We start from the raw sequence: 15,477 nt of genomic DNA on the forward strand, positions 1-15,477 counted from the left end.
TGCCTGAACACCTCAATCATTATAAAATCAAGATGATTTATCCCAGTTTCATAAAGCTTTGTTCAGCAAATCTACAAAAGTAGCTATTTTTTAAAAGATCAGGTATGTAATGGCTGAGAGTGAGATACAACAGGTTAAATATTTTCTCTTGGTGTGTTTTCCCCCCATATTTGTGACCATTTCTTGCACATCTATAACATGCCTCCAAGTTTTGCTTCTCGTTTTATTTTATTCAGCAAGGTTTATTACATTTGGCAGATTTTCTTATAATAAAATATAATATATAATTGAATAAATTAATGTTAGTATGATTAGTATGACTATAACATTGAAAAAAGTAATATTAGTATGATTAGTATGAAATATTCAATGTAAAGTAGGTAGAAACATTTTATAGTACTAATATTATTGTTATGGGGCAAGATGGATGATTTCTATGAATCCCCTTGCCAGCCTCTGATTTGGGATCTGCAAAGGAAGATTGATGTGAAGATAAAGAGCACAACTATGGATTCAAACATTAAAATATATAAAGAAGATATTAACGTTCTACATGTCCTAATATATAAGCCACTACAATATAATAAACCTTAATATACAAAACTGAATAAATCAGCACAAGATCTATAAAATGTTAAACAAGGTAAAGCTGATATAGCTGTTTTATGAAATCAACTATAGACAACTATAATATGAATAACTAAAATAAAAAACTTCTCATAATAGTATGAAAATCTAACTCTTGTAATAGCCAGATGCTTCTTACTTCCCACCAGTCTATATCCGTGCTACTGAGGGCAATGAAACCTGTTCTTTTCTCAAAGTCCACAGAAAACTCAACTCTTCCCATAGAAGTTCAGTGTGCTGCATCCCCCTTCTCTAACTGACCTCATCACTTCATTCTCTCCCTTATGGGTCGCTGCTCTTCCGTTATAGGGCACAAGACTTTCAAGTCATCTGGGGGAGTTCTCCACAGAATAAATGTCCCTTCATATGATGGAGATGATGACTATACGATGTCCGGACAGAGGCAGCTCTCTTGTTGGTGTTGATGGTTGGACGCTGCTTTGACTCCAAGGATTTGGCCCGGAAATAGCTGCCTGGGCAGTGGGGAGATCCTCCTTCCCCCTTATCTTCTGGTGGAACTTCTACAACTGAAAAAAATTAATCAAGTGGAACTGGTGATTCTACAACTAAGGAAGACATTTAATTCTTTTTGTACAGAAGATGGTAGGTGATGGCCTCTCGTCTTCTTCACAGGGAAGTCTACCGGCATCAGAGAATTTTTGAAAGCAGGTGAAGACTTGCTCGATTTCTGCTTATCCTTATTTCCTGGAGTTGGTATTTCCTATTGTTGTATCATTGTTTGTTCTTGTAGTTTGATAGCTTAAAGTGGTTTAATTGTTTAAAATTGGATTAATTTCTTATATATTTTTAAATAAATGTCTAATAAATCCCTAAGCATTCAACATATTGCGGAAAAAGTCGACCCTCTTCCCCTCCCATAAGTGGGAGTTTCTTTCTGCTATTAAGCACTGTCGATCCAACTGCCATGCTCATGCACAGTTCCCCTTCATTTCAATTGCGCTTGGATGACAGATTTTCTTGGTGGATTATGGTCCATAGGCTAAATCTGTCTCCCCCAGTGTTTCCCCTAATGCTACTTCACTTTTGCCTCATGTTAGGGCTCCCTCTGGCCCCCATGGATGCCCCCCTTCACCATCTTGCTGTTCTGGCTGATTCTGCTGATGGTCAACAGGGCAACTATCTCTTCTTGGTGGATGTTGTGCTTCATGGGAATTCCTCTCCCAGGTCTAGAGTTTACAAGATTGAAAACTCATCAACCAGCCACCTACATGACTTTCCTAATACACCTACATACTGTGGGCTCAAGCTTGTTTACTCTTGACTTGGAGAGACTCACAACTCAAAGTATAAGGTCCATCCCTGTCTGTTGTATTATGGATGTTACCTAAGTGCTCAGATTTTCACAGTTAGTATAGTTGCACAATTCCATGTTAATGGCATGACATGTTAATAGAATGGTTTTCAAGAATCTGGAATTTGGCAAATCTGATGCCGCATTTTAGTCCTTTTAATATGATTGGCAGTAGAGGCAGGTCCACTTCCCAATAAGACTGTCAAGCAATTTTTTAAAATCCCCTCCCCAAATCTCAAAGCTACACCCTTTTTCCTGCCCCACAAATATTTTATAATTTTTTGAAGTTACAGAAGCTTGTGAAGGCACTTCTGTCTCCTCTTCTCTGGCCAATCAGCTCTCAGTACCACTCAGTTAATCATCTAACAGTCCCTCCCAGGCTTGCCTGCTTGTCAGCTCTACTAGGAAGTCTCCCACCCCATTTGTTGTTATGAGGCTTATCTAGAATAGCCAGTATAGCAAATTGAATTCTGCTTCAAGAACAACCCTGAGTGGTAGCCTCAGCCTATATCAGAATCGTACATTAGTTCTGAGCATGCTCAGAGCTATTTCCCTGAAGGCTGGATCTGCTCATTGATAACCAGCAAAACAACAGAGAGTACTGTATTTCCTACTTTGAGGAGATTTTTTTGTTTACTATTTGTGTGTGTGACCTTGTGAAAGAGAGAATAAACAGTGGGTCTCTTTCTAAAATAACTATCTTTTTTTTTCTTAATTATTTTGCACTTATTTTTGTGAACTGGGGAATTGGAAGGAGAAATAGTGGATGCAGGGCTGGCTCTAAAGGGTGGCCAGATGGGTCCCTGGCCAAGGGCCCCTGGGGCTACAGGGGCCCCTGCGCTCCCCTTCCACAATCCGCGGCAGGATTGCTGCCATGGATCGCAGGACAGGAGCTTCCGAGCTGCCAGCCATTCCCCCTCTTCACCTACCTTTCTCTCTGCTGTTTTTTGCGGCTGCACGCACTGTGCATGCAGAGTTGCCATCAATGAAGATGGCAGCTGAGGTTTCCCTAAGGGGCTGAAGCCTCTGCTGCCATCTTGGTTGATGGGCAATCCTAAAGCTCTTACACTGCCGATAGAGAATTGATGTACTTTTAGTGAGGAGACAGTGGCACATTTTCCTAAATAAGCACTGTACAAGTCCTATTGAGATGAAAACAGCAAGGTTAAAAATTGCAGCCACCACTGATGTTTGGTTAAGGTACTCACCCATTTAGATAATTTAGATTATACCCATTTCAGTCACTGATCACTAGGCTTTCCAAAGTGGGTACAGAATCCCACTCAACATGTAATGGGAAATGTGGTGTCTTTGAGGTCACAATTGGCAGATGGTCCACAAACACAAGATTCTATTTGTTGGTTCTGTTAGCAAAATGTGGTGTGAGCAACAGGCCTCAGGACAGACTACAAACAAGAAAATCAGTACGGTATCTAATGAAACATCCTAACCACGGAATAGCAGAGTTGGAAGGAGCCTATAAGGCCATTGAGTCCGACCCCCTGCTCAATGCAGGAATCAAACTTAAAGTATACCTGACAGGTAGCTGTTGTGCTGGTACTCCCTGGGTTCAGTTAGATGGAGAAAGCAGAGATTGGAGGCTGCAACCAAGCTGAGTACAGAGATGGTATGGGTGTTCTAGAGAAGCGATGAGGGTGTTCTCCCATAGCAAAGCTGGCAGTCACTGCCAGAGGCTGAAGGTTTGAGTCTTCCATTGGTTGTATATTGGGGAGCCTATCTGTAACACAATCAAAGAGGTTGGGGCATTAACATTGCTTAGAAATGCTAGTGGTTAAGCAGTATATAAATGCCTTAAATGATAAAGAAATAAACATCCTGTACCTCATGACCAGTCTTAGCAACAGCCAGTCTTTAACTGAAAGCCACATTAATATGTGTAGCCAATTTCGCGTGTTCACATACATGATGAAAGTGTTTCTTGTAACAGTCCAGTAAGGTAGGCCAATATCATTATTTTGCACATGTAGTGAGGGCTGAGAGAAGAGTGGCTCGCCTAAGTCTTCTCATGCTTACGGCTGAGGTGAGATTTGAACCATGGCCCTTGTTTGAGCTATAAACCTCTACATAGGAGTAGGGAAGAAATTTAGTTCGGTTTGCAATTTAATGCAGATCTGCCTAATTTGTACTTCCTGAAATAATTGGTGAACTGAAATCACACTTCACTGAATTTTGTAATCTAATTCTCCAACCAAATAGGGGAACGTGTGCACAAGAATGCAGATATCAGTGAACACAACATCCAAAATACGTTATGTTAAGGGAAATTGCTTGCCAAAAATGTGCAAGGCAAAACTGCACACACAAATGTATATATTAGGAGCAACGTACACTAAAATGTCCCACAAATTTTTGTGAAGACTTTTTTAAAAAAAAATTGCAAAATGAGGCAGAAATGTGGAGAACTCAACCTAGAGTGGAAAAATGAGAAATTGAAAGGAATCAGAAATGACAAATTTATCCCTCTGTACCTCTGCAGAACTTTTAAGTATTGAAATCTTTTTATCTCTTGCATTCTCTATTTATTGATGCTACCTTCCATTTCCCCCATTATCCATCAATGTCTCAAAAATGTCAAGTGCAGTTCCCACCTTGTCTGCTTCTTCCCCACAGCAGCTTCTAAACCATTTCCAAGCCTAGCCAGTAGTGGGAAGGGCAAGGCAGTGGCAAGGTCGGGGTTGTGTGGATGCACTAGTAACACCAACCCAATGCTCCTGCCAGTGCTTTCGCAGAGCCCTGACTTCATTACCACCTTGACACACACACACCCTCAGCAAGCAGGAATGGCTCTGGTGCCAGACTATTGCTGTGGCTCCATCCCACTGGGCAAACCACTCCCACTTTAAAGCCTGAATGAAAGACTATTTTCTTCCACACATACCTACCCATACAATGGGTGATCTCGGAACAGGCACTGTCTCTGAGGCTGTGGGCACACTAGACCCTTCAAAAGCAGCCAGGAAGGTTTTTCTGGCTGCGTTTTGAAGTGACTCTGGCCTTTGGCTGGTCACACCTCCCTTCCCCACTGCTGACTTCAGATCTTTCAGGATCACGCACAGCAAATTATTGGGCCAGTCACTATCTCTGCCTGAGCCTGCAACAACATGTTTCCATTGGCTACACCTGGAAGACAAATGGATTGATCTACCAACCAGTTGAGAAATCTGCCTGAAGCTGAATTAAAAAACACACTCAAGCTGATCTGACCAGGGTTTTAGAGTAAAAAGGGGCGGAATTTGCCTAGCATGTGCTCCCGTTTTCAGAAAAGAGAGGTGGAGACACACTAGAACCAGCACAACAGTAAGTGTGTCTCTGTCTTCAGTTTAATCTAATTCACCGGGATGTTGTGAGGACAAAAAGGGAGCAGGGGGAACCATGCATGCCACCTTGAGCTCCTTGGAGCAAAGATGGGATATCAATGTAATCATAAATAAATATGAATAATAATAACTTGTGCAAAACCCATCCCCAACTATGAATTCATAATCTCACCGCTGGTGTGCTTTTCTGCGTCTCTCCGGGAACAATGAAACATCTAGATGGCACAATTTCCTAGTACCTGCCATAATGAAACAGAATGTTCAAATAAGAAGAGGGTAGAAACTTTTGCTAATCACTGGGGAAACTAATTTCTACAGTCCTCACTGATGGAGCATTCAGTAAGAAATGAGGAGTAGAATGGAGATGATGCAAAAATTTTAATTGCTGCCTATGGTAACCCTGGTGATCGTGAGGAAGGTGCAAGGAGAATGTTAGAAACAGAATCTGCTGGTGAATGATGTAATTGCAGAATACGAAAGAGCAGGCCAGGAGCTACTATCTAGAGCAGCGATTCTCAATATGGGCGGCAGCGCCCCCCTGGGGGGTGTTACAGCCTTTCAGGGGGGCATTGGCGTGACTACAAACTTTAGGGGGGCGTTCGGGTTCATTAGAGGGGCGCTGACATTTGGCGGTCTGATGCGACAGTTGAAGCATTTAGGTTTAATTTTATTTAATACACAAATCATTAATTTTTAAACTATTTTGTCCCCAGTTAGAATGTATTTAATAGTCTCAATTCATGGAAATAACTTTAGTAAAGAAATTCTGAATAGCGGCCAGTGTCATATCAAGGAATGGGGATATTATATTAGTGAATTAAGTAACACAATGTAAGACTATTACTATCCAAGTATACTCCAGGTATTGTGAAGTTAGCCAAAACTCATCAAGCTCAAAGATCACACTAGTATTTTATAATAAATCTCATTTTATTTACTTTTCTATAACTATGTATGTATATTAATAAATCATACTAAGAATTCAATGTGCAATAAAAAGTCATGATAAAAATGGTCAGTAATAATAACTGAAAATACCTTTTATGCATTACTCATATTTTAAGGGAAGAATAGGAAGCATTGGCATATACTTAATCTGAGGGGGGCGTTGGGCACAAAAAGACTTTGCAAAAGGGCGTTGGGTCAAAAAAGGTTGGGTAACGCTGATCTAGAGCTAAAGTAGGGAAGACAGTAGACAGCTCATCTTCACAGGTTCCCTTTACATATCAATCATCTTCAATTGACAATTGTGACAAGCTCCACATCTTGTCAGTGATGTTGAATGACAGGCACTGGGTAAGGCAGGATCAACAAACTTGTAGTCAGATACCATTATTCCTGGTATCTTTTGATTCCTGTATTGTGGTAAGGGCCCCATTAAGAGAAATGGCATAGTGTAGCGGTGGCTGTGCTGTAAATTGGAAAGTTCTGAGTACAAATGTCATTTCTGCCACAAATTCACTAGCCCACTTTCTCAGCCTGAACCTACCATCCCGTAGCATGGGATTTTGTAAAGATTACAACTAGATCATGTATCAAAAACACTCAGAACACTCTAAATACAACCTATTTTTGTTTTTTTTATCTTTACACCTAATATTTCTTCCCTAACAGAACTCAAGGAAAGACAAAGAGTCCTCGCATGTAAAATCAAAAGAAGCTTCATGGTTCTTTTTTGAATTTATCGGGGAAGGGGGTGACTGCATCGGGGCTAGAGAGGAGGTTAGGGGCGGGGAAAGGCTTAACTCATCTACAGTAACAAGGTCGTAAAAGGTGGCGTTTGAACTTTCCAAGTTTTGTTTTCCTAAAGAAAGATAGGTTACATTATTTACCGGAGTAATTTGACCAGTTAGTGATGTAGAAGGATTCAGATTAGGAAGGCTGATTTGGGAAGTTCTATCCAGAGATGGCAACGGGCCTCCAGTGTTTGATGTGGTATTTCTTCTATTCTGGGTCGAGTTCCCTTTCATAGAAGGGGAATTTGGTTTCATCGATTGAGCTCTCTTGGTAAACAGGGAAGTGGGTTTTGCCTGATTTGTAAAATGTCTCTGGACCGATATACCATAACTGCTAAGCAGGGATTTATTGTCAATTAACCAGCCAGTTGTCACAGGCGTCTTGAAGGTAAGTAAAACAGACATGTTTAAAGAGGTGTTATAAAGTTGTTCCACCTTCAGAATGTTGTCGGGCCATAAATCCATCAGACCTAGCGACTGGAGAGCAGAGCAAACTCTTTGTTTCCTAATGGCGGCTTTTTCTTTAAATCTGTAAAGAGGAAGGTTCAGTAGCGCAAGTTTGTTTGGGTTGTATTTAAGAAGCCAATTTCCATTTAGCACTGATCAGCTTATCAGCAGCGTCCACCAAGCTGCTTTGCTGCAAGCCCCATCTTCACTTACACCACACCTGACATCATGTATAACAGTTATGGTTTCCCCCAGATTCTCATTTTTACAGCATAAACTTCAGTTCTTCACATTTCCACATCAGTTTGTATTAAAAAAAAAAGTCCTTCTGAAAATTTGTCAGCATTTTAGTGCAACTTTTTCCCCAATGCAAGCATTTTTGCGTGCAACATTTCCTAATATAATGCATTGTATATGCTGATATATGCAATTTATGTATACTCTTCCATAGTATATGCATTTACATACGCTTTATTTGTTGCAGAACGACATCATAATATCAGAAGAAGTGTGAATTTCAAAGGATAGCTGTGTTGAAGTTTGCATATTGGTTGGGAAAGTTAGGAATTGGGGAGGTTCTCATTAAAATTCAAACCAAACCAAATTTCTTCCCTATCCCTACAACAGGTGTGGCAACAGATGGGCATGGGTTGGCCAAAGCAGCCTTGTCAGCCAAATGGCCTACAGATCAGAGGTTTTCTACACTTGGGCTGTGGATTCGCCAATTTACTTTTCAGTTCTGCATTGATGGCTCTTGGACACCCTTTGATGCTTGTGGATTGAGCCATAGCCTTTTATCCAACTTCAGTTGAAACACCAAGCCATGAAGTGGTACTTACATGCTCCCTCCCCCATTCTTCATGTATGCTTTGACTTCTTCCCTTCATCAATAACAGTGGCTAACTATAGTTAGCCATTTAATTGAACACAGGCATACCATTTCACATTGTTCAGCATACCTACTTGAAGCATTGGCCAACAAGGAGTATGTTTCAGGACCGTGACAGTACAAAACTTTTTATGGCCACCATTCCTGAAATCCAGGAGATAAAAGAAAGAATAGTATCAGAAGAAAACTCATCCTTGCACATAACTATTCCCCCTAAAGTTCAATGCAATATTTTTCTCCGTAAGTGCTTCCAGGGCTGCTCCTTCTGCCTGTGTCTTTTTTAAAACGTCTAAAACCTGCTGGGAGAGTTACCTGGTATGATATTCAAGGCCTTGTTTTCTGTAATAGATTTATGTAGTCTAGTTAAATGAAAATCTAACATCTTCTTATTCATTTGCTGTTTCAACGTCCTTGAAAGATGAGTAGAAAATTTCAAGATCATTGGCATGCATTTGTTTCACATACCCAGCTCTCTCTACCTACCTACCTTCCAAAAGATTTCAAAGTGATTTACATTTCAACAAAAATCAGTATAAATTCTACATTCAATACAAATGCTAATAACAATAATCCACATTTTAAGTAACATAACTGAGCAATAAATCTCTAAACAATGTATATAAAATGAAAACCAAGCGAATCATATACAAACAAAAAAAAGAATATAACAATTATAAAATATATCTAAAACTCACATGACTATTACAAAAAAACATTCTCACATCTAATAATACAAATCAGGAATCCAGAAATTTTCTTTAGAAACTTGTCAAGTTAACCTACCTCTGTTGAAATTTCCTCTTCTACACAACTAGTAAAGGTGTAGGAGCCCTGATGTCTTCATACCTGGATATCCTATTTTCAGGTCATGGTAAGGATTGCAGATTACAGAAACTCTGCAGTCAGGAAGCAATTTTCACCAATCCTCCAAATTGGCTCTCTTCAGCAGTTCCAATTACAATGAACAAAAAACCCAGGAGAAGGTAGTTACTCTGTCACTTTGTGCTCATAATGGCTTTATAGACCTCTTATTTCCTCTAAGGCCAGGACTATCAGTTATGGAATGAACACAGGATTCCCATCCCATATTTGATTGATCAAACAAAAATGGAGATGGGGCACATTTGCAAAGGGGAAAAAAATAACACTGTAAATTTCCATGCTCAGGGATTCCTGGGTAAGGCAGTCTTTACTTTTGAGAAAGAACCCCCTCTTGGATGTCAAGGGGAGGGGCTTCCCAAGCAAGACTGAAGCTTGGAAGAACGCCTCCTAGTGCTAACAAGTGAAAACTATCCATAAAAAATGCCAGGAAAAACATTCACTAGTATAAATGCATTAAGAAGGTCCACAGTGAAGAAAAAAGCATAAGAGATGGACTCAGTACTGGACTCAGCATATCTTAATTGGATGCTGATAATTCAGACATTTGAACCGGAGATCACCAGATCATGGTTCCATCTGTGATTCTCTCTCTCTCTCTCTTTTATACATTATGGATAGGTAGACTGCCCCACCCTGGAACCCCTGAAAAAGGAAATGTATGGGAAGTTAAAATGTTCATTTCTCTCTGAAAAATGAAGCAGCAGTCTTTGAGACAAGCAGGACAGGCCTGAATATCACCTTCTCTGGATGATACCTGATAATGGCTTGGCTTGCATGTGACAGTAAGCCAGAGTGCTGTGACTATGCTTCTCCCTGGGTTTTTCGGCACAGAGGCTAAGCCAAACTTTGATTTAACCGGTCGTAGTTTTTCCTCCTTAACCATGATCTGTAGCCAAGGTTTGTCCTGTGGTTACAGGGGGTGGTTAAGAAGAAGACACTTTGATCCTGGGTTCAGACAACATGCTAAGTCAGACCTTGATCAGCTGCATCACACTGGGCTCAAAGCCAGAGAGGAGCAAAACAGCTGCAATCTTCTCCTCAGGAGCCAGCAAGTTCATATGATTGCACTAAGCCATGGCTCAGCTTAGTGTTACATGCAAACTGGGCATAAAGTATTTTTTCCCCTGAAACTGCCCTGCTTTTCAAATTTTATATGGCACCTTTTCTTTTTTGACAAGATCAATGATTCTCTAGCCTCCTGAATTGTCCTCTCGTTCCCAGCAGACACGTGAAAAAGGGCCTGTCTTCAGGGGAGGAGGGGAGTGTTTTTGGACACTTGCTCTGCGACAGACCCTGTATTTAAAGAACATATTTTCCCCAAAGAATCCTGGGAATTGTGGTTTGTTGAGGGTGCTGGGAATTGTGGCCCTGTGAGGGGTAAACTACAGTTCCCAGGGTTCTTTGGGGGAAAATAATGAGCTTTGAATGTATGGTATGTATGCAGCCTTAGAGTGGGAAGCCTTTACACATTGAGGGAAACTCTTTTATAGGGAGGAGGAAGTGGATTGCAATTTGAATTTATTTAAACGTGGGCCTGATTCCAGGCCAGTCGCCAGAAGGCCATTGTAGGAAGAAAGGACCCTAGTGTTGTGGAGACGTTAGATGGGAGCATTCGGGAGTAAAGATGGATGCCCCTGAAGGCTGCCCAGGGTTGACAACCCCCTGCCTGGAATACCCTGTCCCTATCTTTTAACATGAATGCTCCAAACTTCTTTACAGATTTGACCCTTCACTTCTGAAAGAGGTCTGAGAAATGAGTAAGAGTAAGAAGATTCTCTATCCTTTCTGTCTACCCTGTGAGCTGCTATAAACTCACTTTGACAGCCAACCGAATTCCAGTGAGTAACAACTGACAGAGAGAAAACACCCATGGTTTGGTCTATCTTCACAGACAGCAGCTTGGGAACAACAACTGCAGCCACACTTCCAAATATGTGAATTCTCTTTTGCCACTATTGGGCAAGAAACTGCCATGCAACCAACAAGGAGCATCATCAGTGGGTTTTAGGGGTTGAGCTGGGCGCATACAACCACTGCTGTTGCTTCTATGGATGTAAGGGAGTGAGGTCAAAGGTAAATGAAATGCAAACAGAAAATGAAAAACAAGACAGTGATGCTTTCCTAAATACAATACCATACTAACCACAACAAGATTCCTTTGAGTAAGGCAGACAACTCAGCATCCCACAACCAGTCAGGATTCATAACTGAAAACCAAAACTAAAAAAATCCTGGCAGACAGTCAGTTAATGCAGAATGCTGCAGCACGATTCCTGACATGCATGAGATCCTATCAGCACATAATACCTCTGCTCTGAAATCTGCATTGGTTGCTGATTTGCTACCAGGCCAAGTTCAAGCTGTGCTTTCCATATTATGGGTGCCACATAGTACTTGTTCTGCTCTTGTAAGAAACCAGTCCTGTAATGTGGCAGCACCTACGTTTTATAACTCCTTGCCTATTGACATTAGGCAGATGCTTCTTTTCAGCACCTGCTAAAATCATTTTTGTTTAGGCAAGCCTATCCAGGTATGTAGAAGCTATTGTGTTTTAAAATCTGGTTTTATTATTTTGAATGTTTTTAAATACCTGTTTTTGCCAGTAATTATATTGTTTTAATTCTTTCTGTAAACCACTTTGAGATTTTTTTTACAAGAAAGTGGTATATAACTGTTGTAAATAAAATACATAAATAAATTTGGGAGTCATTGTGGCCCTTGAGTCTCTTCCCACTTTTAGGAAAAAAGGAATCTGCCTTATACTGACTCAGGCCATTTGGTGCCATCTAACTGAGTACTAGCGACATGGACTAGCATTGGCTCTCTAGGATTCCAGGCAACAATCTTTTCCAGAAATTGAATTCTGGACCTTTCCATGCAAAGCATATGCCCTACAATGAGCTACAACCCTTCCCCAGTTTAAAAAAGTATCTTTTAAAATTATTCTTTTCAATTTACTCTTGAATGCACATCATACCTAGGGCAGATCCACACCATTCATTTAAAGCATATTCAACACCCATGAAGCACGTGAATCTCACCACAGAATCATGGGAACTACAGTTTGTTAAGGGTGGCTGGTGAGAACTGTAACTATGAGGGGGAAACTACACTTCCCAAGATTCTTTAGGGGAAGTCATGCGTTTTAAAGGCAAGTTGGATGTGGTTTATATGTATTGTGTAGATCTAATTAAATTTGGCCTACATATAAATTGTTTTAATTAATTTTGCAAAATGAAAATGAGCTATGAAGTGTCGTGGGTGACCATGGGCTACTCACTATCTTTCTGCCTATCTGCCCCTCAGGATGAAAACAATGGAGAAGCATGACCACCCCAAGGAAGAAGGGCACACATAAAATGTAGAGGAAGTATCATACAGCCATAGTGTGAAATCAGATACTTATTGGGACACAGTAAGAAGAAATATTTATATAAACATGACTATCAAATATGTTTATTATTTACACAACCTGTAAAGATATTTATAGTGCAATCCTATTTTGTTTGCTTACTCAGAAGCAAGTCCAATGTATTCAGTGGGGCTTACTCAACCAGGGAAATGCCCAGAGAACTCCAGCCTCAAGTGATAAGGAACTTGTTCTTTTAACAAGCTTTTTAAGTTGAGACCTTATCCCAGTCTGTGTTGGAATTGCTTTTTAATATGTTTTTAACCCTTTTCTTTTTTAAAAAAGATGCTTTTAAAGCTTTAAAAAATGTTTTTAAAGATCTTTTAAAAAATATATTTTAAAGTATGTTTTTATTACTTTCAAAGTGTTTTTAGTGCTTTTGTTTGCTGCCCTGGGCTCCTACTGGGAGGAAGAGTGGGATACAAATATAATAATATTATAATTTATTTATATAATTTATAATAATAAATAAATAAACTTCATTCCCCCAACCCAAAATTCAGAATCATGCCACTTTAAGCTGTTTTGCAACTGTTTATACTTGTTTTATGGTTATTGGATTTTAAAGGGATTTATTTCTTATTATGAGCTGCCTTGGTTTCCAGTCACCAACCCTACCTCACACGGTTGTTGAAAAGCCTACACACACTTAGTTACTTACTTGCAGGTGTAAAAATTCACCCCATATAATAGTTTATTGTCCAAGCAGTTGGTCATTGCAGAACATTTTTTTAAAAATCAAGATTAGTTTCCTACATAATAAAAATTGTGATACCTAAGTAAGCCTTGCCTAATTGCTTTAAAAACAGGATTGGAGAGGGAGATAAAGATTTACAACTCAAACACAATTCTTTGCTATGTTTACTCAAAATCCCATTAATTTACAGCACAATCCTAACTATATCTACTCAAAAGTAAGTCCTATTGAATTCAATGGGGTTTACTCCAGGTACATGGGATTAGTATTGCTTTACTCCCAAAAAAGCAAGTATTGCATTAAATACTTTCATATTGGGAAGATTTTCAAACTACTGCCCTCTTCAACAGCCCAGGGTCTGACTCCAAGAGGAAAAAACACTGAAAGCCATATACTTACTCAAACTGAAAATCTCATAACCACCATTTTCTGATGTTGCAATGAAGTCTCGGCCCTGCCTGGGTCAACAAATCACAACCCTGGCTTCACTTATTGGCTACAATCTTAAAAGGGCGGGGTTAGAGTTACAAGCAGCTATAACAATTCCCAGCAACTGATATTCAGAAGCACACTGCCTGCGGCCTTTTAAACAAATAAATAATTCTCCACATACATGATGTGCCAGAGTTTCAGAAGTTAAAGTGCCAGGCTATGACCTGGGAGACCAGGGTTCAAATCCCCACTTAGCCATGAAGCTCAGTAGGTGACCTTGGGCCAGTCACTGTCTCTTAGCCTAACCTACCTCACAGGGTTGTGAGAATAAAATTGGGAGGGGAAGAACCATGTCTGTATGCCACCTTGAGCTCCTTGGAGGAAAGGTGGGATATAAATGTAATAAATAAATAATAAACATAAGTGTTCTCTAGCTTTCACTGATGGATAGACGCCAGCATCTTATGAAGAGAAGCAGCTATTTCTTCTGAATGGGAAACCATTCAGAGGCCCAACTTGCTTCTCCTTGCACTTCATTCCAGCAGCCATTTGAAGTGCCACCACCAGGGGTGGCATCTCCCCTCATTTGAACCCCCTCGACTCACCAGCAGTACATTTTCCACTAAATGAACTAGGCCTCAGTAATGCCATTAGGCCCTTTCCACACTCATGAGAGGAAGTGGGTGGGGAAAAGGCTGAGAGGAGCCATCTTTCTCTCCTTGTTGTGCTCTGAGGAGAAGAAAAAGCAGGCTGGAGCAACCACATTGCTCTTGGTGGCAACATTGATGAGGTTAAAAAAAGAAGGAACGACTTCTGCACCCCAGAACCTGTGGAGAACCAGTGAGGATGAGTGCTTTAAATAATCGCCTGCCCACCACATCTTCTTTGTGAAATCCCCCTGGACACCATCTAAACTAATAACACCCCCTATAGGTTCTGAAATGAACAATAAGTCCAGCCATAGGAGAAAAAGGATGTGCATTTTGTGGGGATAATCAGCCTGTGCAGGCAGCTTAAAGCAGCCTTTGCCGATGTGGTGCCCTCCAGATGTTTTGGACAACATCTCCCCATCAGCCCCAGCAAACATGGCTGTACGATTCCGGGGCTGAAGGGAGCATGGTCTTGCTGGCTAGGGCTGGTAGGAGTTCAAAACATCTGGAAGGTACGACTTTGGCAGAGGGTGCCTCTTCCTCTGTTCATGTTGCCGCAACGAATTTGCCAACCTCAGAACATTACTCCAATGGTCAAATATTATGGATTATGGGTTGTAGTCACCAAACTTTTACTCAGAGTAAACCTATTGACATTTATGGCCATGACTAATTTAGGTCCATTAATTTCAAAATTAGTTGAACACAACTCCTCAGACATACCTGTAGAAGCTTTCCACACAATGTCTGAAAGAACCGACATATGTGCAAACTGTTGCTGCCTAGAGCTCCCAGCCTATCCAAAAGTTCCCTTATTGTGTAGATAAAGCCTATTTGTGCATGTTGGCTTTCAGACATTACTATGCACAATTGTGAATTGGTTATACCATAGCTCAGTGACAGAGCATCTGCCTTTCATGCAGAAGGTCCCAGGTTCAGCCCCCAGCATCTCCAGGTAGGGCTGGGAATGTCCTGTCTGAAACCTTGGACAGCTGTTGCCAGTCAGTGTGGACAATACTGAGCTACATGGAACAATGGTCCAACTCAATATAAGGCAG

General features: G+C 40.6%; 1 long non-coding RNA gene across 2 annotated transcripts; it reads right to left on the minus strand.

Moving 5' to 3' along the window:
* Positions 1 to 258: 258 nt before the first annotated feature.
* LOC133368541 (uncharacterized) lies at positions 259 to 13,811 on the minus strand. Of its 2 annotated transcripts, none has more exons than XR_009758680.1 (4): positions 13,737 to 13,811; positions 8,424 to 8,493; positions 3,475 to 3,677; positions 259 to 1,154 (listed from the first exon to the last, which is right to left on the minus strand). It is a non-coding gene; the product is annotated as an uncharacterized LOC133368541 (long non-coding RNA). The 2 variants fall into 2 exon arrangements; XR_009758681.1 differs by having other exon boundaries at positions 8,420 to 8,493.
* Between the last annotated feature and the right edge of the window lie 1,666 nt (positions 13,812 to 15,477).

The sequence above is a fragment of the Rhineura floridana genome, chromosome 12 (genome assembly GCF_030035675.1).
Source record: "Rhineura floridana isolate rRhiFlo1 chromosome 12, rRhiFlo1.hap2, whole genome shotgun sequence".
NCBI lineage: Eukaryota > Metazoa > Chordata > Lepidosauria > Squamata > Rhineuridae > Rhineura > Rhineura floridana.